Below are 24,563 nucleotides of genomic sequence, written 5' to 3' on the forward strand. Positions count from 1 at the left end.
AGGCGACCACCAGCATGATAATGCATAACTGGCTGTGGCACAAGCTGAATCCTAACACCCCAGCCTCCCTTGTCCCCCAGCATACTCGGGATTCCTTTAAATTCTTCTGGACTTTTCACACACATCGATGGACCTGCACAACCTCATCGCGTAAACACGTCACAAATAATTCCCAGAACTGCTCTCCTATACATCTCATCATTTCCTATGTCCCAATGACATTCATTACCCACTCCAACCTAACATTCTCACCAGAACTGTACATCCATTGACCACTCCAACCTAACATTCTCACCAGAACTGTACATTCATTTTCAAAATGTGTAATGCAGAGTCAGCATGTTCTAAGACAATGACATGCACTTAACTGGGAACTACTACCCTTTATTACAAAATGTCATCCTTCTTCAGAAAATAGTGTGCCTCAGTGACCCCGAAAAGTCTCCAACCTTGCTTTTACTTCTGCATATTTTCTAAGGCTATATCCAGGTCTTCCACAGGCGTCTCTCGGTCTTACATGGTGAGTTGCCTACTTGTGTGGGGGACTCAAGGGCTTATTTCAAACTTCAGTGAGAATCACTAACCACAGTAACTCCTGTACTGCTAATCCCTAACCCCCCCCCTTTCCACAGCCTCCTGGGTGGTCTGGGCCTTCATTACAAAACCAGAGGCTTTGTCACAAAGCACAGTAAAAAGGCAGGCTGGGTACTGGTCCCAAACCCATGGGATTCTCCCCTCTTGGTGCTGCGGCCTGGCTCACTATCCTGCCAGGTACTGTGACTATGAAAAGGACTTGGGTGACTCTTCATACAAAGGTACAGGTCCCAAACCCATGGGATTCTCCCCTCTCGGTGCTGCGTCCTGGCTCACTATCCTGCCAGGTACTGTGACTATGAAAAGGACTTGGGTGACTCTTCATACAAAGGTACGGGTCCCAAACCCATGGGATTCTCCCCTCTTGATGCTGCAGACCTGGCTCACTATCCTGCCAGGCACTGCGACTATGAAGATGACTTAGGTTGTACTTCATAAAATGAGGGTGCCTGAACAGAGTTCAGACACTTGCCAGCTCTTCTGAAGGCTCCCACCAACTGATCCGGCAACCCGATACCCGAGAGGGGCTTGTTGGGGTTCTTAGGTCAGTCGCAGGCTAATCCCTGTATCCTTTCAGGCCTCTCGTGGCCCCTACTGCTTTCCTGTACTGTGGCAGCTCTGCAGGGATTGGTTCCTTGCCGGCCACGCGTCTCCTGCCAGCTGCACATTGCAGCCGCTACTTGCGCCTGGGAGCCTGCTTCTCCAAGGCTCCAGTCGGTCTCTCCACGGCAGACCGGATAGGGACAGCTCTGCCTGCAGGGTGGCATCCCCAGCAACGACCTGCTCTGTTCTCCGCTCTGGTCTGCTTCCCGTCTCACGGTTCCTCCAAGGAGGGCTTCTCTATCCTTCCTGGTTTCAGTTTTGAATGGGTGCTACCCAAGCAGTTTTCAGGAATCACTAGACCGTCCATTCAAGTTGTAATTAGTGCTCTTTATACTTCTGCACTTCTTCGTCCCAGTACTGATCATCACATTTTCTAGTGAGTCAATTGGTCTTTCCCTTATCTCAGTACTTAAGGGAAACATGTCCCTCGGGGAGTCCACACCTTTCCTCATCCCAGTACTTCCTATACTGATGGTATGGCAAAAAAATAGAAACACTAGGCAAAGGAGATCAGCCCACTGAGTACCACCCCAAGGGGGACTATCAGGTAGAGGCCTCACCTCCCAGGCATTATAGGAGAGGGCACCGCCTAGAAGAAAAGGGATGACATCCCAGGATTCGACACAGGAAGTTGTGAACCCCCTCCCCTTTTCAAATGGCGTGTTTTTGAATCTTGTATTTTCGGGATCTCTCTACAAACCATGACTGTATTTTCAGACTTACTGGGTCTCACACTTAGAAGACCTGTTGTGCTAAATGTTTTGGACACATTACACCCAAAATATTAGGCGAGTAACGTGGTCCTGATCAAAATATAAGTTCCCAGCATTGCTCGGGTACTGTTTTTTTAAGGATATACATGATTGTTTCAAAAATATTTGACCTAATGGAGAAGTGACTGAATGTCTAACCTAAAAACGAAAATTACCTTTTCTACTTTTTAAAAATAATGCGGGTTGAGACCCCTGCAGCTCCTCGTACTCCTGCCGACCCTAACGTATACCCTCACCCCACCTATTATGCACTATACATATACCACATTACCCACCATTTTGGTCAAACAAATTCAGTCACTTCTCCTTAGGTAAAATTGTATTCGGTCATTTCTACCAAACCAGTTTTTGAATGGGTGTGATTATGTGTCTGCTTTTAACCTATAAATATTGCACATTGAAAAAAGGGTCTTCTGAGAACCGAATTCATTTCATATTCTGTCCTACAGCCAATGGACTTCAAAGTGAAAGGTTCTATCTTCCTGGTTTTCTATGTAAATGTTATGCCCAGCACTGTGTTTTTTTATTGTTGTTCATTATAATCATGGGACCACCATCTGATGAAGTATATGATACCTCAGAACTTATGCATTTTACTACCTCAGTGTAGTATCTTCAGTAAGACCAACAAAAGGTATCACAACGTGGTTACTGTGTGGCCTATTTAAGAAATACAGATGGCTTGGTGATAAGAAGTATATCAAATGCAGACCAGCGGGACCACAAGTGAGCATATTATATGAGAGGCGTGACCATAATTTAAGTATTCTACCTATATCCTGATGAATGTTCGCAATCCAGAAGAGCAGAAACAGGTTGATAAAAGGTGAGAGTCAACCTTAATCTCAGAAATCAAAGCCTTTACTTATGGTTTTTAGCAAGAAGGAGCACAGGTACCAAGAGGAAGAGTCTGCAATTTCAAAGCAGACTTAAATAATTGAATACAGCTCTTGTATAAAGAAACATGCCACATCTTATGCTTTGCAATCTACTAGCCATTAGCTAGTGACAACCGACTCTTGGCAAGTAAGAAAGGGTGTGCTGTGGCTTGTGGTGAACCAAGAGGAAAATCATCTTTGCTGTTACCCCTAGTAGCTTGCAACTTGAAATATTTGCTTGCCACTTGCACTTTTGTGTCGAATCGGTATGAGCAACTGATTAGTTTTGTATAATGCATTTATGAAAAACATTTTTGTACTTCGATTTTGTAAAAATTGTGAAAATAAAAGAAATATATTTTAATCAAGCCAAGATACAGTACATATGGCTTGAGAAGTCATCTTATGTAAAATATTGTGAACCACAGAAGGAGGTGAGAACTCAGCGTGTAGTGTGATATGTAGTTTAGGTAACCCAAACACCCTAAAACCGGGGGTCTGCAGCCTGTGGGTGTCCAGATGCTCTGGACAACAAACATTTTCTTTTTTTTTCCAGTCAGATCAACATTAATTTTTTACAACCGATAAGAGTGGAGGACATGGGTACTGAGTGAATGTATTCTGAAGACCAGATGTTCCAGGGAAGGTGGAAACAAACCAGGGACGAGGAGAGGACAGAATGACGAAGGAACGGGATGGTGGAGGAAGTGCTGAATGTAGCATGAAGAGGCAACGGAAAAGTGCTGTAGGGTTGTCCATGAACGGTAGGGAGAGAGTCAAACAGGATGATGCAGTAGCGTAGTGTGCTAGGAAGCTGGTTCTTCAGAAAGAAGGTGAGGGTGGATTTAAATGGCGGTAGAGTTGGAGTAGTACAGGGAGGGAAAGGAAGAGTATTCAAGAGTAGGGGAGCAAGGAGAGAGGAAGAGCAAAAACCACAGGGAGCTTGAGTGGTGGCAAGGAGGTGAGCCAGGATGACCGTAACAAACGGGAAGAAGAGTAGAAAGTGAGATGAGCAGATAGGTAGGGGGGCGGGGCAAGTCCATGTATAATTTTGAAGAAGAACTTTTCTGTAAGCGGACAACACAGACGACGGCTGGGAGCACCTCCCTACCTCCCCCTGCCATCACGACACCAGCGATGATGCAACCGGGGGTGAGGAGCAGCATGTGTGAGGATCCGGGCACCTTTCTTCAAGCACCAGCGCTAGTTGTAGCGCAGCAGAATTCTAAATTTCATTTATTTCTACATCCTGTGGCGACTGGACGCCATCTGAGCATGCTTTGCCTATACCCTGAATTGAAGGGGTCGCACACACTTGCAGTGTGGCGATTTCTTCCATCTTCAAAATGGCCGCCCTCTTCCTCAACACCACGGTGCCTCCGAGGGCAGCCATAGCAAGAGGGACTACATCTACTTCTTTCAAACATATATATCAGTACCTCTGTTTCCCTGTGCACCATTTGCATTCATGTTTGCTGCATTTAAAAACGGTTTTGGGGGGTGCTGCCGTTTCCCTGTGCACCAGGCTGCACTGTGTTTCATTCTGCCTTATCTGAAATCGAACACGACTGTGTACTTGCGTTACCATTTAAAAGAAGAAAAAAATGGTATCTTTACCAACTTTAAAAATAATGTTTGCTGCGAGTACACATCCTGCATTAACATCCTACATGTCCTACCTTGTCCTATGTGCCTCCCCCTACCCACTGTGCCCCACCCCCTGTGTTTTTCATCACCCCCTGTGTTTTTCACCACCCCACCTCCCCCACTCCCCGTTGTGCCTCAGCACATCAGCTTGGTAAGTGTCCTCCTCACCACCGTTATGTTATTAGGAATGTATATAGCCCTCTATATATCATTGGTATGACCTCAAAGAGCTTGTAGGTTGAGCGCCCTCGGGGACCATAGTCCAGGTCAGTTTAGAGAGGAAGGTGGAATAGGGTTCTTGGGTGCACCAGTTATGTGGGCAGCCAAATCAACTGCCTAATGGTAGCTGCAGCATAGCATTAGGTGTGGTGGTATTTGATATCAGTTGAATGTGTGCAGTCTGGAGGAAGGACACCAAGACTGGGTTCTGGCTGTGTTAGGCTTGTGGGATGCTTACGTGTACAGCTAGGCCAGTTTTCGTGGGATATAGCTGCGTTTTATTAAAAAATGATGAGGTGTTCATGGAGTAAAGTTTGTATATGAGCAGCTAGGCCGAACTGATTGAGGGGTGTAGCTGCACTCTAATTGTGTGTTGGTGTAAAGTAGAGATTACGCATAGTGATATGGGAGGTGAGTTTGGATGGAGTTCTACTCTCAGGAGCTCGCTATTAGAGATTTCAGGCACCCATTTGCTTAATAGTGACTTAATAGCGTATTCAGTGGCGTCATTGCTTGGGATCTCATTGAGCATTGTCATCGGGTTGCAGGTCTTAGTTGCCGTAGATGGTCATAGTTGACATTACGGAAAGAGCCACGTTTTTAGAGCTTTACAGAGGGTCATATAGTCTTGGGTGTGTCGAACATGTTGGGGGAGTGAGTTCCACCAAGTTGGGGCCAAGGTTGAGAAGGCAGATCCTCCGATCCTGACAGAGTTAGAGGTTGGAATCACTAGAAAGAGGGCAGTGCTTGATCTTTGGGTGCCTGAACGTAGGTAGGGTTTTATCTTCTCTTGTAGGTACATTGGGCCGGTCTTGTGCACTGCTCCGTGAGTGATGCATAAGGTCATGAAACTGGCCCTTCGTCCGACTGGGAGCCAGTGGAGGGTTCGGAGAGCGGGTGAGATGTGGTCTCTGAGTCCCAGGGCGAGGAGCAGTTTTGCAGGAGCGTTTTGGGCTCTTTGGAGTTTGTTGAGTTGGTATGCCGGTGCTCCCGGGTATAGGGAGTTGGCATAGTCCAGTCTCAACATTACAATAGACGTAACTGCGTCAAGTCTGTTGGGGTAGGAGAGGTTGGGAAAAATGAGAAGTTTGAGGTGGTAGTGACAGCATTTTCACGGTATCAGGTAATAATATCCCCATATATATGGTCGCCGTAAATAATATCGCCGGGAAAATGTTGTGGCAATATTATTTGGGTGAACATATATATGGGGACAGGGGCAAAAAAATAATAAAGAAACAAAAAGTTTGGGGGTTGCGGGGGTGTCCCCCGCATGTTCCATGCAATAATGTTGCCACAAAAAATGGCAATTTTTCGGCGAGATTTTTGTGGCAACATTATTACATGGAACCATTTTGACACAGTGTTGCTCTGAGGGGAGGGGGTTAGGCCTAAGTCCATAGTGCAGTCTAGGTTTTTGACTATCGGAGGGGCAGGGAGGTGTGCCGAGGGAGGGGGACCATGGGAGCGGATGTGGGAGAAGGTCAGTATTGCCGCACCCCACCATTTCGGTTTTATCAGGGTTCAAAAGGAGGTGTTTGTCATCCATCGGTCAATATCATGAAGACAAGCTTCAAGGTCGGTGATGAGGGTTGGTGCTCATCTTGGGGATTCTTAGGATAATTTGTATATCATCAGCGTAGTTGTAACAGGAGAGGTTATGTATTGGGATCATTAAAGGTAGAGTGGTCAGATAGAAGATGAACAGGTGAGCAGATAAACATGAGCCTTGGGCTACTCCAGTGCTCACCGCGCAGGCAGTTGAGACAAAAGGGGAGAGTTAAGTTATTTGTTTCCTATTGCAGAGGAATGAGGCAATCCATTTGAGAGCAGTGCCATGGATTCATAGGGAGTGGAGTGTTCCACTATGGAACAAAGTTGTAATCGCCCCAGATCATCTTCCTCCTCTGCAAAGGCTGCCTTGCCCACTATGCCCTCCTCCTCCTCCTCCTCCTCCTTTGCACAGGCTCCTTCGTCTTTCCCCACTGTTCCGGCACCCTTGCCGGCCTTGGCTCATACGCCATCCTCCTCTATCCCTCTGGCTCTTCTGCCACCCTTGGAGGAGATCCGCGTCCCCTGCGCCCCTCTTCGGAAGGCCATCAAAGATGGCAAGCTGCTGCATATTGCCACGCTTAGCTGTCAAACACTCATCTGACATCTGCAACCTCCTTGAACTCTTGGATCTTGATGTGCTCGCTATCACAGAGACATGGTTCAAGGACAGCTCTGTCACAAGCTTTGACACACTCCTCCCTGAAGAATACAAGAGCCTCTCAGTACCCAGGGGAAGAGGCCCTCATCTTCCCAGAATGGATACCTGTGTCCACATCCCTACTCAGGCCTACTCCTTCGAGAGCCTAGTCTGCAGGCTCTCGCTCTCTCCTAAATCTTCCCTTCTTATGGCCACCTTCTATTGGCCACCAGGACGGTCCACCCTCTTCCTCTCTGAATGGGCCGACCTGGCCTCCTCTATACATTCCTTCTCTCAACTCCTCCTGCTGGGTGATCTCAACATCCATCTGGACTCACCCGACTCCTCAGGACCTTTCTGCAACCTATGTGATTCGCTCTCCCTCTCTATCCTACCCTCTGGCTCCACGCAGGCCACATCTTGGATGTTCTCATCCCTACTGACACCCCCCTCTTTAGCCCTCTCACTACACCTCTCTCTCCTGGACCGACCATTCTCTTCTCTCATCACACTTGAAACGCACTCCTCTCGCATCTGCACACCCGGTACGGCCACTCGGTCTCAAGGTCACCAGACCCATGAAAAGACCGACTGTGGCTGCCTTTGCCTCCACCTGCTCTCTGTCTCCTAACTCCTGCGGCTGACTCCCACCCTGACACAGCCCTCGCTAACTTCAATCTCTCTAACACCATCAATACTCTTGCCCCGGTCATGAGGGTCCGATTGAAGCTTTCCAAAAAGTGCAATTCTTGGTGTGACTCTGATCTGGCTGCCCTTAAACGCAAGTGTAGCGCAGCTGAGTGGAAAGGGAATTCATCGGGCGGACCCTCTGACAAACTGGCCTGCCGCCTGCTTCAAATGCAATATCGACTCTGCATTCACACCAAGAAAGGAGTTTTATTCAAGCCTGCATCTTCCCAGCATCAAACAACACAGTCAAACTTTTCAAAGTCTGTAAGGAATTGGCCATTCCTGCAGCAGCCTCCTCTTCAGTCACACCCACCCAGGACCTTTGCTCAGCCCTGGCTGCACACTTCACTGCAACAACCCAAGACATCCTTTCCTCTCTCTCCTCCACACCTCCTCATTCACCAACACCTCTGGAGCCTCCTTTGGCCCCTCCACCACTTCACTCTTCTCTCACTCCCATCACACCTGATGAGTTCACCTGACCAGTTCATTCTATGAAGGCTTCATCCTAACAGGTGGACCCCTGCTCCTCCAAAACTATTAAGGACAACATTTACTCTCTTGCTCCAGCCTTGGCTGATCTCTGCAATCTCTCTTTTGCCACTAGAGTTTTCCCAACTTCGCTTAAGCACTCCCTTGTGCACCCACTACTTAAGAAACCCTCTGCCGACCCTCCACACTGAAACTGCTGGTTGCTTCCACAACCACCAGTCTGGCTTTAGAGCATCCAGATGCATGGACACCCATGAAGGTCTGCTCTCAGATCTCGACACCAACACTCCCTCTGTCCTCATTCTTCTTGACCTCTCCTCTGCCTTTGACACAGTATACCACAACATCCTTTCTGTATGACACCCTGGGAATCACAGGTCAGGCCCTGGCATGGCTAACCTCCTTCCTTTCCGACCGCCCATCCCAGGCGGAACTTGGGTCCTTCGCCTCTACTATCACTCTTTCAACCTGTGGCATTCCCCAGGTTTATAACCTAGCCCCCTGGTTCTTCAATGTCTACATGGCTGCCCTTGAACGTGCGTTTCCCACTTTCACCTCTAACTTCCAGTGTTATGTGGATGACACGCAACTCTCCCTCAGGCTACCCTCAGCCACCACCTCTACCTCGCTCATATCTGTGTCTGTATGCAATTCAGTCATGGTGTGCTGCAAACAACCCCTGCCGCAACGCCATAAGACTGAGATTGTTCGCATTGGGACTCCTGCTTCCGTGTTCCCAATCTCACTCTGGCTGGCCTACCTTGGCCCTGCGCCCAAAGCCACCTGCGAGGCAAAAAACATTGGAGTCATCTTTGACTCTACTCTCTCCTTCTCCACTCACATTTCAGACATCTCTAAAAAGTCCAGCTACACCTCTTCAGAGGTACTCTTCCTTTTCTCACCTTCCCCAGTGGCTCACTGTCTCCAGAGCCCTGGTTCTCTCAAGGCTGGACTACTGCAACAGCCTCTTTTTCAACCTCCCTGCCTCTGCTCTGTGCCCTCTGCAACTCGTCCACAACATAACCGCTAGACCTATCCTTGGCCTCAAGCCCAGGTACCGCATCTCTACGGTGCTGAAATCCATCCACTGGCTCCTTGTGGGTGCAAGGATCAAGTTCAAGGCCCTCTGCATTGTCCACAAGGCTTTCTGGGGCCTGAGACCTACCTATCTGCACCAATGCCTACCTAAATACTGTCCCTCCTGAGCCCTTCGCTCATCTACTTCCATCCTTCTGCCAGTGAGCCGGTTCTCCAAGCAGAGATTCAGAGGGAGATCTTTTTCCTCTGCAGGGCCTCCCATTGGAATAGCCTCCCTGTCGCACTCCGTCTTGAGTCTGATCTTGTTCTGGAAACTTAAGACATTCCTCTTCTCTTCCTTCTCTCTCCCTCTACCCTGCTAACCTTTCTCTCCGCTCTATCCCTCTCTCCCTCCTTTTCTGCGCAGCCTGCTGCCTGGCCGCCGGGCTTACTTCTGAATCTCACAGGTCCCTCGCACCCTCGCCACTCCTCTTGCACTTGCCTCTGGGCCTTGCACTTGCCTCATCGTTGCTGCACTTGGTCAATGACCCATGAGAGTGGCATCTCTCAGCACTTACCCCAGCTTCGGACTGAGTGCACTTGGTCCCCTCCCCACCCAACCTATGCCCTGCACTTGTTCCCCCGCCCCCTGCACCCCTGCACCTGTCTGCGCACTTGCATGATCTGAATGCACCCTGCCTTGATGATCGTCTATGTTTTTCCCTTGTCTCCCCTCCTTGCATGGTTGTGCCTCACTGCACTTGGAAAAACTGCAGAATCGTTGTCAGACCCATTTGCTGTAATCTACACTGTTAATTGTATTATATGCACTTGTTCCATGAACCCATTCTGCCCATGCAGACTTGTATCGTTCAGAAATTCAAGGGCTCTGAATGACTTTTTCCCCCTTGTTCCCTCCCTCTTTGAGCGCTTTGAAACGCTTGCTTTGTCTATAGGTGCTTTACAAATAAACAATACCATTTCATGATGGAGAGATGTTTATACTTAGATCTTTGTTTGTTTCAAAGATAGTCAGCCTATCTGGTGACAGGCAGAGGAGTTAAAGCGAGAAAGGTTGAAAAGTGTGCAGACCGCGAAGTTGAAGGCTATGTCCACAGGTGACAAAGCATAGTTGGAAAGGCCATCGAGGAGACTGGAACAGTAGTCAGGTCTAGAAAGGACTAAGGTGAAGATTAGCTGTTTAGCAGTATTGAAAGGAAGAAGACAGATTTTTCTGATATTGTGTCGCTCGAGTCTGCTGCAGTGGCAGATTTGGAGATGAAGAGTGAGAAGTTGTGAGATTGGTCAAAGATGACACCAAGGTTACAAGCGGAAGCAAAGTAAGGGTGGCAGTTAGGCGAGAAGAGCAGAAGAGGAGGATAGGATGAGACAGCCTGTTTGGCTGGGAAGTAGAGAACTTCAGTTTCAGTGGAGTTGAGTATGAGTGAGTGAGACTGACGAGTCAACGTCCGGGGGAACCAGTGGTCCAGGGATGAATATCGGTTTCTAAACCAATCAGCCCCACACATCTAGTACACCAGAAGGGATCCGAACAGATTGGAAACACAAGCAAATTATAAACCTCCTTGTACAATTTTGGTAACATGGACGGAACGACAGTGTATCTCCTAAAGGTTGTGCATCGGTGGTTAGTTGCAACAGCAATAATACAATTATTACCCAATGATAAAAGGGACTGTCCAGTCAAGGTTGTATAAAAAATATCAGCTTTATTATCACAAAGACAGTTCTAGCACACTACAAAATACAACCCACCCTGTAAAGGAATGCAAAGGACAGACTGTTCAAAGTAGAAAAAGGGGTGCACTCTGGATACTGACAGGAGGGTAGTCGGTAAAGTAATTTATCGCAATAGTATAAGGATACTTGGTTTCAACACAAGGGAGCAATGGGTCCTAAAATGTCACTAGGGGCCTTCCGAGAAGGACCAGGGGGACAGAACCACAATGTACCTTGTGCTTGTAGAGGTTCTTGGTGCTTGACAGGGTTGAGTCGGTTTCAGGGCGCATTCCAGCTTTGGCGACAGAGTTCAAGACAGCTGCAGGTATCAGGTGGCAGGCAGTTCAGTGAGCGAGGTTGGACAAACTGCTGCAGGCTGGCCTATACGGTGCCTTGGCATCAGGAATCGGTGTCTCAGTTCTGGTTGGCGGTTCTGAAGCACTGGCCGAGGAGTCTTGGATGGCTTTAGCAACTGCGGCATAGTAGTCGGCAGCAAGCCTCTTTTTCAATGACAGTCCAGATCCTTTCCCTTTTTGTCAATCGCATGCTAATGTAGGCGACAGGTTGCTCTAACCCATGAGAGTTCAGCTGAGCCAACACTGCTCCAATCCCAAAATCACAGGCGTCTAATAGACTCCTGACCATATCTTCCACTTTCAGAACTGGGGCCCGCACAATCCATGCTTTGAATCCCGAAAGGTGTTCCGACAGGCGGGGCTCCAAGTTACCTTCAGCATTTTCCTGAAAGTTACGTCATTCAGGGGCATGGCAATGATGAGCGACCAGTAGTACCCAGCGAGACCTAGAAAGGCTCTACCTGCATCTGTGTGGTGGGGATGTCCCTATCCTTCACAGGCTGTACCTCCGCCTCGAGAGGTTGTTTCCTACCTCCACCAACCAGGAGGCCTAGCTAAGTCACTGGGCCCTAAGCTATCTGGCACTTCGTGGCCTGGATAGTCAGACCTGCATTCTGCAGCACCTGAAGCACTTGTTTCAGGTGGGATAAGTGATCTTCCCAGGTGTGGCTGAACACAGCAATGTAGTCTAAATAGGCAACACTGAGGTTTTACAGACAAGACAAAACCTGGTTAACCATCCGCTGAAAATTGGCAGGGGCATTCTTCAATCCGAAGGGCATCACTGAACTGATAATGTCCTTCTGGGGTTGAGAATGCTAACCTCTCTCTCACTCCATATGTCAAGTCGACCTGCCAATACCTTGCAGTGAGGTTGAAGGTACACATGTACTTGTTAATGAGCTCATCTGTCAGAGGAATGGGGTGAGCATCTGTCTTCATGACAGAACTGAGGTCTCTGTAGTCCACACAAAAGCGGACTTCAGTCTTCGTACCACTGGTCTTTTTGGGGACCAGTACCACTGGGGCTGTGGGCTGGCTCTACCACTCCTAGGGACAACATCTTAGAACGTCCTCCTTGATGGTGTCCCTGACCTTATCGGACATCCTGTGAATCCTACTCTTCATCAGCTTACGGTCTCCAGTGTCCACATCATGAATGCACCAATCTGCATGACCTGGAGTCAGTGAAAACAGACTGGCAAACTGTCCCAGTAAACGGCGACAGTGTCAGTTGCTGAATGTCAGTTGCTGTTCTGACAGGTCCGTTGCCTCAGTCCTCTTTTAAAGCCAAATGGATCACAGGGATTGGTGTAGGCCAAGACGACCGTAATGAAACAATCCTGGGCTTCCACCAACAATCTCCTGTATGCAAGAGGTCATAACCAGAGTGCTTTGCAAAAGAAAAGGTAAAGGGGTGAAAAAAATTGAATACTAAGTCCCACCCATCTTTCTGTCTGTTTTGGATCAAAGGGTCTCTCTCTCGTCAATGGAGCTCTCTGTGGTTCCTGGTAAAGCAGGTCTCCCTTGAAGCTGCAGCGAGACCAGAAGTTCTGTCTCCGTCAATCCACACACTCGTACCTTCTGAATGGAGTGCCCCTGCAGGGAGGACTACTGTAACATGCAGTCCTAGGCATGACATTTCCCAGTCAATCAATACTGAAGGCAGGAGCCGGAATGAGGTTGACACAGCGCATATGAAAGGGCGTTGGGGTATATTCCGTCTCCTTTGTTAGCCTATGCAGCCAGGCCCCATGTGGGCCTGTTTGAATTAAGCTCTGATTAATATGCAAAGCTGCCACCAGCAACATAGCTAAACAAAATGACTGGGCGTAAGCATGGAGCCTTTGTTAGTCAATTAGGCTGGCCATGGCAGGGCAAAGGTTGGGCCCCACCTCTTCTGAGATGACATGGTGTAATCCTGGCGGTCATATCACAACAAAATGACATGGGGGACTGCACCTGTAGGCGGTGTCCACCCAGAGTACACAGGTCTATGTGTATTTCGTGCAGTGAGCTTAGGAGAATGTGTGCGGATTAGTAACACACTTTCCACAGGTTGATCTACCATCATTCAATTTCATTTAAAATGTCAAAAGAGCCCAGGTGAGCACACACCCACAGTGCGGATGGTCGAATTCCTCACAGAGACTCCATCCAATATTTGATGGTAGAGAAACAGACATATTTCACAACAGCAGCTCGTCGGATAAGGAGGCAAATGAGATGTGAAGGTTGTCAGCAAAGTTGATAGTAGAAGCCATAAGAGGAAGAGATCAGGGTGCCAAGAGCTGAAGTATAGAGAGTGAAGTGGACCAAGGACAGACCTTTGGGGAACTCCTACAGTAAGGGAAGGGGAAGGGGGGAGGGGGAGAAAGGCTCTAATGTCAAGGTATGAAGCAAACCAAGAGAGGGCCTTACCTCCGATGCCTAGGAGAGAGAGTGTTGACAGAAGGTCAGAGTGGATAGCCTTATCAACCTCTCTGCTGCCTTTGATGCTAATAGATGAAAGGATAGCATGACTAGCAGAAGAGATGTAGTTGCTGACATTGAGGAGTGCCGAGGTCGGAAGCCAGATTGAAGAAGGTCTGGAGGTTTGCGAGTAGCAAGTCAATGGAATAGGACTCGCACTAGGATTTTGCAATAATGTGGACAAAGAGACAGGACGAAAGTTGGCAGGACAGTTCGGATCGACACCAGGTTTCTTAATGAGAGGGATGACCATAGCTGACTCATAGGATGAGGGAAACGTAGACTCATCAAGAGAGGAGTTGCAGAGGGAAGTAAGAGTGGAGCAAGACTGGGAGCTATGTGCTTCACAATATGCGGGCAGTGGGTCAGTGCAGGCCCAGGAAGGGTTAGCCATGAGGAGTAAGGCAAGAATCATCAGGATTGGTGGGCACAAAGGAAGCCATAGTAGTGCTAAAGGAAAGTAGGGGTGGTGGAGAATCGCGAGCAGGAGGAGGGGATAGAAGGCAAGTAGGGAGGGTTCTGCGAATGGTAGAAATGTTAGAAGTAAATTAGATACCAAGATCATTTGCAGAAAGAGTGGAGGAGGGTTTAGGAGGAAAGAGAATTGAGTTGAAGGATTTTGGATGCACCCGAGTCGGGAAATGTGAGAAACCTGAAGGTGTCTCACCTGCCAGTCCCCAGGGATCTGTCATCCACGTGGCCAGGACATGGCCATCCCTTTTGGATCCAGTTGGATCCAGTTCCTGGGGGTGGACCAATGTGAGAGGATCACCTGGGTGAGGGGTGCTTGGGGAGTGGAAGTGGGACACCGACGGGTGAGACGCAGTACCCCCTTCCCTATAACACCTTTTCCCCATCCTTCCTGTATAATATTCAGAAGTTCTACCACCCCTTTCCAACACAAACCCTTTCCTACACTGTGACCGACAACGCACTAGCACCCGAGCCGTTTACCTGACATGTTCCAACACAAGGGTCAAGCAGAGTTAGGATATTGACTGATGGCCCTTTCCCTTCCCCACAGGGATAAAAGGCAGAGCACAAAAGCACACTTGGAGCAAGACCGAATGCACAAGGAAGCAGCTATTCTGAACCAGCAGTTCAAACGGAGGGGAAAGGCAGAGAGACCTGGAGGTACGACAGGAAGGGAATTACCCTTGACATTGTCACCTCAGACTCTCGAAGCCTCCAAAAGGGAAATCAAAAGACCGGGAAGTCCAGCAGGCGAGTGGTGTGACAGGGGTCAACAGCACACAGGGCCCTCCCGCACTGATAGTCAAAGTGGGGAGAAGCGTTTGCCACCACGGCGCTGTCCTTGACTCCCGAGACAAGAGACTCCAACAGTTCAGCACAGCCTGAGTGGGAGAAGAAAAATTGTGAAACCCAACTGTGCTGGGCCCAAGGTTGAGGCTGCAACCTTTTTGAACAAAGAACTTGTGCAATTGAACTTTAATGAAACTCTAGTAAAAGGTTCAGAAGCAGAGTAGTCAGGCGTCGCGGGAAAGCTCATTCGAAGGACTCTGACTGAAGCCCTTTTGGGTTGTGTTTTGTTGAAACTAAAAAGACCAAGAGACCTTATGAGAGGCTAGTGTAAAATGTCAAAGTGGTTCTAGGAGGGTCAAGCAAAACCACTCATACACTCAAAAGTCTTTGATACGAGAGAAGACTGATTGAACTGTGAAACTGGCAAATGTGATCCACACGGAGGGATGCCTGCGAATTGAGGGTAAATAGTAATATACCAGTGCATGTTGTGACAAGTGTGGTCACATCTGAGGGATTTCCACAAGATAGTTGGTGAAAAGGACATTGAAACTGTTAAATGATATGTTTTTGAGTGAAAGGGCGTAGTGAACCCGATTGAGGGAGGCTGACATTGCAAGAAGGGTCATAGCGTGGCTGAGGAGTATCCAAAGGGACGAGGAACAGTCACCCAAGGTGAAAAGATTGCCAAAGGACTTCTTGTTTGTTTATTGTTTTGGTACAGCCAGCCTTTTAAGGCAAGAGACTTGTGGAGGAAAAGAGACTTGGTCCCGGCATCGTTGAAAGGAACTGTAACCTCGTGCTTGCGAGGCCCAGTAGTGTGCTGTGCTCAAAGGTCCTGCCTTGTCCCATGCTGAAAATGTGGGGAAGGGAAACCCAGCCATACCATCCCGATTTATCATTTGGTGAACACTTCTTTCTTTTCTTGAGAATATTATCCCACACTATTTTGTAACTTAGTTCTAAGGACTAATTTCACTACTCCTTTCACTACTAAACTCAGGACATCCTCTCCACCCTTTCTTCTTCCTCCTCCTCCTCCTCCTCCTCCTCCTCCTCCTCCTCCTCCTCCTCCTCCCCCCTATGAGGCCATCTATCCTCCTCCTTTCCTGTTCAACCCTGACAATGTTTCTAGACAAGTCTGATCTATGAAATTCTCATCAAGGTAGGTTCTCCCCTGCTCATCCAGAACAATCAAGGACCACATCGACACTCTTGTTCCAGCATTGGCCGTTTTATGCAATCACTCCTTTGCCACTGGAACCCCCCACCAGCCGCTTAAGCAGTCTTGTGCACCCCCTTCTAAAGAAGCCCACAGCGGATCCATCCTCTCCGGCTAACTATCGCCCGATCTCCATCACTCCTTTCCTGGGCAAACCCTTGGAAATGCTGGCCATCTCCCAGCTTAATCTACATACTGAATCGGTTGGTTGCTTCCATGACCACCAGCCTGGCTTCAGAGCTGCCAGAAGCACGGAAACTGCTATCCTGAACACCCGTGAAGACTTGCTCTCAAATCTGGACTCTAATCTCCCTTCGGTCCTCATTCTCCTTGATCTAGCCTCTGCTTTTGACACGGTCAAGCATGCCATCCTGCTCAATCGTCTCTGGACAACCTTGGTATTACTCATCAGGCCCTGGCCTGGTTGACCTCCTTTCTCATCGACTGACCCTCTCAGGTCCCACTGGGGTCTTTTCTCACTTATCTCTCTCTCTACTTGTGGTGTTCCCGAGGGGTCTACGCTCTCTCCCTGGCTCTTCAACCACTAACTGGCACCTCTTGCCCACCGCATTGCTCCTTTCTCCTCCAATTTTCAATGTCATGCGGATGACACTCCGTTCTCTTTCAGGCTCCCCCTCAGCCACCTCTGCTTCATCTCTCATACCAGACCGTCTGGCCGCAATTCAAGAATGGTATGCTGCCAATGATCGCTGCCTTAATGCCAGTAAAACAGTGAACCTCCTCATTGGGACACCCGCTCCCTCCTTTTCTCTCTCACTCTCTCTGGCCGCCCACTCTGGGCCCTCTTCCTGCTCCTTCCCAGTGAGGCTAAAAACCTTTCTAAATCTTCCTGCCTCTACTCTTTGACCTTTACAACTTATCCAGAACAGGACTGCAAGACTTGTCCTTGGCCTCAAGCCCAGGGATCGTATCTCTCCAGCTCTGAAATCTCTTCACTAGCTCCCCGTGGCTGCAAGGATCAACTTCAAGATACAAGGCTTTCTGGGGCCTGGCACCGCACTATCTCCAACTTTCTCCTCCACAACATCTTCCTTCTCGAGCTCTCTGCTCATCCACCTCCAACTGTGAGGGTCAGAATCTTCTCCAAGCAGAGAGTTGGGGGCAGATCCATCTCCTCCGCTGGGGCCTCCCTCTGGAACAGCCTCCCTGCCTCTCTCAAACTTGAACAGAACCACCTCTGGTTTCCGGAAGCAACTCGAGACCTTCCTTTTCACTTCTGCCTTCTCTCTTCCTCTCCCCTGCTGATAGATCTGACTGCTCGGTGCACTGGTCACTTGGCACCCTCTGAACTCAGGCTCTTGCATTTCCAGTTGCCCTTGCGCTGCTATCGGGCTCCCCAGCACTTAAGGGTCTGTATCTGCAACCTTACAGCCCCTCCTCTCTGCATTTATGAGCCACCCGCTGGCTGCACTTGTGAGATAACTGCACTTACCCCCTTCCCCTGGCACTTCTCCCCTTCCGTCTTCCCTGCACTTGCGCGATCTCAATGACACAAGTCCTAGTAAGGTCGTTATTTTGTCCTCCGTCTTTTCACCCGCCTTGTCTTGTCGCGCCTAGAAACACTTGTGTACATGAGTGTTATAAAGATGTGGAGTTGTTTTACCATGGAGGAAACGTCTGCGACTGAAATTACTGAATGAGAAATGTACGTTATACAAAATTGTTTGTACATTTCCATTTCGGACATCCACGGTAAAACGACCCCAAATCTATAGAAACACTAACTCCCGCTCACACCTCCACCTCCCCTACTTACCTTTCATTCTGGCGCGTTGTGTCCCTGCAACGTTGGTTCCCTTTCACTTTCGTGGTCAGGAACCGGCACCACATGGTCCTTTTTTTCGTGATTGCAGGACAGCTGCGGGGGACACCACTGCAGCCTTTTTTTTCTTTTTCGGTACTGTGGGAGAGCTGCAGGGATGTCCCCTGCAACGCCCGCTCACTATACTATATAGTATAGCGAGCAGGATGTTGCCGGGGATGTTGCGGGGGACACCCCTGAAGCCTTTTTGTGGTGGGGTGACTGCGAGACAACTGCGGGGGAGACCCCCACAACCAGAGCTCACAATATAGTAAGCGGGGTTGGCGGGGGTACACCTCTGCAGTCCCTGCAGCCCTAGACCGAATCCAAATGACCTACCCAACTAAAAGTGGAACTTTTGGTAGGTAGAACATTTGGTGGTAACTATTTTCAAACTTTTAGATGGGTCGGTCATTTGGATTGGTTTCTTTTGGCCGAAACAGTTATAAATGCCACATAATATATCAAGGACTGGCAATAGGTTTTTTTGAATAGGCCCTTTTTATTTGACAAGATGCCACTAGCACTGCTTTATGATTTGATGGTTGTAGCTTGCTCCCATCTTAGGTTTAGATTAGGAGTTTTTCTCACCCATTATTCAGTTTAATAAACACCCTTGAACTGTGATCAATTGTGTTATAAGAAGATTCAATTCAACACTACAGCTAAGTCAATGCCTAGTCTGGGATACTGAATGGAAACCCTTATTGATATATCTTTATGTCCAGTTCATGAGTTCTGGATGACTACCCCTATATAACACCCCTCTCTTAGAATCCACCTGACCCCACTGAGCCAAGAAGTAGTTCTGTTTTGCAGGTTTAAAAGGTTTATTTGAGAAATAAGACAAAATATAGATATCACGCTTTTATAATAAATTAATAATCGATATCGCCCTTATAAATATAATGTTAATCAACAATGGGTAATCTGACACTAGCACACTTCTTTATAATCAATGAGGAGTTAGTATAGGATGGATCAAGTAGCAAAAATACTTTTATGATTTCAAGGGAAAAGCAATGAGGAATAAAATGCAGTACAGAAATACTTGAGATGATTTTAGCAAAAGATAATATAATCACTTTTTCTCTGGCAATTCACCCCCCTCCCCTATGCAATGTAAGACATGGAAGTAGATGGAAAGAGGAGCGCACAGTTCTCAGGAATGCAATCAAATACAATACGAAATTCAGTTCACCCCCAGCAAGCTTAGAGAAAACCGGTATGAGTTTTAAAACACAGGCCCAAGTGCTTTGAATGTGGTGGCAATGAAGTGAGAAATATGCTGAAAATGCTTTCAATTCCCTTTAGGAGGTTCAGGGTGAGTGAGAGATACTTGGGATGAGTTCAGGCTCACTTTAGCAATGATTCAGAGATGGTGATTAAGAGGCAAACGAATTGTTAGCAAGGAAAGAAATGACTGCTGATGGTTACACGTGGCTGGATTTTTAACCAAATCGCAAATTGCGGTAAAATTCGCGAGTGCGTGAATCGTGATTACGGCAAAAGTATAAGGAGGCTGTTCTACTTAGGTTAAAATAGTTTGGATTAGATTATTTTAACTAAGAGATTGGTTCTGCACAGTTCTGCTAGGTACTCACAATATAAATTTTAAATAGGCCTCGCCACGGATCTGGTCAGGTTTTGGACTGGACTCCGGGTCTGGTCTCGGCTCTTCACAGTGATCTGGGTCAGCTCTCTGGTTCTGCTCACAGCGGTCTGGGTCACTCTGGATCTCTGGTCTGGTCTGTCCGGATACAGCGGTCTCTGGACGGCTCCTGGATCTCTGCACTGGTCCTCGCAAAAGTTCTTGGCAAGGGATTCAAGCAGCTCGCCCGGCGGTGAGTAGCTTGCAATGATTTGAGGCCTACTGCAGAGAACTCAGCTTGTGGTTTTAGGCCTCTGATTTAGGTTCTAAAGTATAAGTTCTAGGTTCTGGAGTATGTAGCTGGAGTCAGTCTGGAACTGGTATCTTCTGGATGTTGTGTGGTCTGGCAAAACACTCTGCAGCAACTGGATTTTAATGTCTCTACCTGTCCCAGCAGTCTCTTTTTATGTGTTTTGAAAATGGGTGTGTGCCTGGGCCTAGCTAAGCCTGCCCCTCTCTACTTGTCATTGGCCCAATTCTCCCCTCTCCCATGATTGGGGGAAGGAAATGTGAGTCAGAGTGATGCTGTAGGTTTTATGGGTCAGAGGATCCTCCCCTGGTCAGTTTGCCCACAAATCTATATTTGATTCAAATACATCCTTCCCAGATATACAATTTGTTGAAATTACATGTGCACATTATATATTCCTTATGGTCCATGCTTGTCCGCCTCTGATCTTCCTGGGGGCTTGCATTAAAAAATGACAACATTTTGCGCTTTTTAACTGGTTTTGCAATATCGGACATTTACCCAAATTTACACACATGTGCGCAAGGAGTATGGACATTAATTGATGAAGTGTCAGATTTTTAATATGCAGATATTTGGAGTGAGACCCTACTTTCCGCTAGCAACCCCCCAGAAACCCCCCAGAATACACCACAGGGTCCTAACGCATCTCAAAATGTTCACAGAAAAATCACAAAAATAATGATATTACTTATATAATTCTGACAAGTCCGCACTTTGAGTTATCTATCTTTTTAAAATTATGCCCTGGTCAAAAAGGGGTGTGGCTTCCCACATCACAGGGTGAAATAACTGGTTTATCCACTTCCCCCAAGCTCAGCTGCTAGCAGAGGCACTGCCCCTCCCAGTTTCCCCTAAGAGGAAGCCACTTTACGGCCCCCCAATATAACATTTGCCTGAGTCCAGGACAGGCCTTTGTTCAACTCCCTGTAGTCCCCAGCTGCTCCATCCCTAATCTAATCAACAGGGCCATGTGACCTCAGGATGCAGCCAGGTCTGGCAGCCAGGCCTGGGAACACAGCTGTTGATCCAGTATCAATGCTTGTCGGGGGTAGTTGTCAGGCAGAATTCAGTTTCATTAAACCAGGTTTCAGCTAAATGTCACTTTTTGTTCCCAGTTTTCTACATTCAAATCAAACTGACAATTTTTACATATACATTAAATAATTATTTCCTTCAAGTCATTTCAGAATATAGTTTTACATTGTATCCACCTCTTAGCAAGTCTTTCCTTGGTCTGGTTTTGTTTAATTTGTTCAGTTTTACACAAAAGTGTGGTGGTTTTAAAACGCCGGCTTTCTGATAGTGGTGAGTACTGGTAATGCAACCATTTTTGGGATTAAGAAAATGAATTCCCCACAAGGCGGCTGTATCTTTGGAGCGGTCTCGTGCCAACTGCGCAGTTCTCCTATTCTGGCGTGAATGTGGGCGGCGATAGCTCATCCCCACATCCACCCAGTCTATTGATTTAGTTTGTTCTGGGATAGAATAATGGGCGGCGACAGCTCATCCCCACATCTACCCAGTCTATTGATTCAACATGGGTCAAAACCCATGACAAATCCCCCCGCCCGACTGCGCTTTGATTCAAGTCGAGGGGAAGTCGGGTGCAAAGGAGGTTTTGAGCCCTTGCGCTGTTATGTCCCCATTATCTTCTTCCAATCCTATAGGTGGCACAGTTCAGCATCTTTTCCTCCCTCCAGTCGATCAATCAGTTCTCCTTGCTGGTCCTGATGGGAGGATTGGGCGGTACCCTGGGCCCCTCGGGTCTCGGCTCCCGGTCGTCCTCCTTGGTCAGTCTCCAGGTTTTCCTCCTCCTAGGACGACAAAGGAAAAGCGGCAATACCTATTCGTAGACATTTTTCCACCACTATTAATGGTGTGGCAGACATATACATTTTATACTTTAACATACCTAACATTTTACTTTTGAGATACAAGTTATCATTCAAAGACAGTGGTTTACAAGAGTATAATATTTTAGAGACTATATGTGGGATATTTTAGGGTTGGAACTGAATTAATCTGGAGCGGTACCCTCTGGGATTGCAGAGGACTCCTCCAGTTGCTGCAAAGTGTGCCTGGGATGGCAACACTTCAACTGGTTTATGTGGACCCACTTGTCTTCCCCCTCTACCAAACCGCCTTTGGGGATGCGGATCTTGTAGGCCACAGGGGAGATCTTGTCTATAATTTCAAACGGTCCCTTCCATGTAGGCAAACATTATCTCTGTTTGGCCTGGTTTCTTTGGAAATTGTATAGATAGACCCAATCACCCACCTTATATTCCTTTCGGGTAGTTTTTAAATCATAGTGGGTCTTCATGCTCTCGGCTGATCTTTCTAGATTCCGCTGAGCATAGGCAAAAGCATGCTGAAGGTGTTTCCTTAAATTCTCCACATACTCATGAGTTGTGGAGGCATTTATCAACGTTTGCTCTTGGGTTCTGTAGAGTAAATGCTGGGGAAGCACCATCTTGCGTCCAGTCATCAACTCAAATGGCGACATTTTGGTTGCAGATGAAGCGGTAGATCTGATGGCCATTAGGACCAGAGGTAATCGGATATCCCAACTTTGCCCAGAATCTGCCACAAACTTCTTTAATATGCTCACAATGGTTCGGTTGTATCTCTCCACTGCTCCAGAAGAAGCTGGCCTGTAAGCAATGTGTAGCTTCCTTTTAACCCCCAGTATCTCCCACATCTTTGTCATTACTTCACTGGTGAAGTGGCTACCTCTGTCTGACTCAATCCTTTGAGGTAGACCAAAACAGGAAAAGATGTGGTTAATCATCAGGGCAGCTGCAGTTTCTGCTTTGCAATTTGGGGCTGGGAGACATTCCACCCACTTGGTAAACAAGCATGTCACCGTCAACATGTACTTATTCCCCCTAGCAGAGCGAATCACGGGGCCTACAAAGTCAATTTGCAAATCTGACCATGGGAGTGTCATTCCCTTATTTTGGAGAGGTGCCCGGTGTGTGAGGGATGTTGGCTGAAATTGTGCACACACAAGACAACCCTTCAAATATGGGTTGAGGTCCTGGCCCATGTGTGGCCAGTATGCAACCTCTCTTAAGATTTCCATTGTTGTGTGAAACCCCCTATGACCGGCGGTGGCCGCATCATGGGCGTGACTTAACATCAGGCTTCGGAATGAGGTAGGAACCACCCACTGATCATGGCCAGCTTGGGATTTCCTTACCAACAAACCGTCTTAGATTCGAAATATTTTTGGACATTTCATCAACACTCTTAGGTCCTCTTTCCCAATGTAATCGGTATCCGTCAGGGGAAAGTTCTCAGGGTCCTCAAGGTGTTGGTAAAACTTACCAATAATTGGATCCCCCTTCTGAGCTGTAATTAAATCAGCATCAGGGGTCTCCTTACTCCATTGTGCAGTTGAAAGATCATTGTGAGCATTTGTCTGGGACCCAGTGATAACAGTGACCTGGATTTCCCCCAACAGGGACTCTATTTCTATTAGATCCCCTTGGATGGCCCCGGTTTTGGCCAGCTGATCAGCTAAGTCATTTCCAGTTTTGTCTGGTCCCTCTACTTTGGAATGACCCTTGATCTTTTTCCAGTAGATGGTCATCCCATTCGATGTGACCAGATCATTAATGTTTTGGATTAACTTCCCATGTTTCAAGGGTTTGTTATTAGCACATAACATGCCTCTGGTTTTCCAATTAACCAGGTGCTCCACGAACCCGTTCCGTACATAATCCGAATCGGTGATTATGACCAGTTCGTGGAGTTGATGTTGGACAGCAGTGAGGATGGCCTGATGCACAGCCATCAACTCTGCCACCTGACTACTTCGGGGACCAATTTTGTATCCAGCGGAGGGTCCTAGAAACTCCTTCACCCAGGCATTCCCTACGCCGGCCACCAGTTCTTTCTCCCCGTGGTTGTCAACATGGTACGAGCATCCATCCACATAGACAATGGGCATTCCCTCACACTTGTCTTCTTCAAAGACTGTGTGGGGAATTAAGGTATGCCTCCATGTTGTCCTTGATTTTTAGACTTTCGTCCTCGAGACAGTTTTCTCTGGCACAATCATGCAAGTCAGCCAGACCTTGCGCGAGGGGACTCTTCTTGTTTTGGCCATATCTGACCTCCACAGGAAAGCCTTGCATTGACAGATTCCAGGAAGTAATTCGGGAATTACTCACATTTCCGGCCTGGATTCTGTCACTTTGGAGATATTGCAGAGGCTGGTGTGGAGTCTCCACTATGATGTGTTCCCCATGGATAAACGAGTGGTAATTCTTCAATGCCCACACCGTTGCCAGGAGTGCCTTCTCACAATCGTTGAATTTTTCCTCCACAGAGGATAAAGTTTTGCTCGCATAGGAGATTACTTCATTGACCTTGTCATGCTTTTGGTATAATACTGCCGTCAAGCACGTATTAGAGAACCCCGTCTCCAGGAAGAACTCCTTGTTTCTGACAGGGTAAGCTAGGCAAGGCGCTTGTGAGAGGCTTCTTTTGAGTTGTCTTACCGCCTCGGATTGTTCTGGACCCCATTCCCACTTGACCCCCCCTTTCAGGAGATGAATCAGGGGTCTAGTGATCTCTGCGTAGCCCTCAATGAACTTTCTGCTGTAATTAGTCAGTCCAAGGAGGCTCCTAAGTTCCTGCAGAGTTGTGGGGTCTTTCAGTTTCTGGAGTGCT

The 24,563-nt window shown here is 47.8% G+C and overlaps 1 protein-coding gene across 6 annotated transcripts in view; it reads right to left on the reverse strand.

Moving 5' to 3' along the window:
• KLHDC3 (kelch domain containing 3) overlaps nucleotides 1-24,563 on the reverse strand; it is a 697,617-nt gene that overhangs the window by 3,047 nt on the left and 670,007 nt on the right. The gene's annotated exons all lie outside the window — the stretch shown is intronic.

This window comes from Ambystoma mexicanum, chromosome 4q (genome assembly GCF_040938575.1).
Source record: "Ambystoma mexicanum isolate Mex_15411 chromosome 4q, UKY_AmexF1_1, whole genome shotgun sequence".
In the NCBI taxonomy this organism is placed as follows: Eukaryota; Metazoa; Chordata; class Amphibia; order Caudata; family Ambystomatidae; genus Ambystoma; species Ambystoma mexicanum.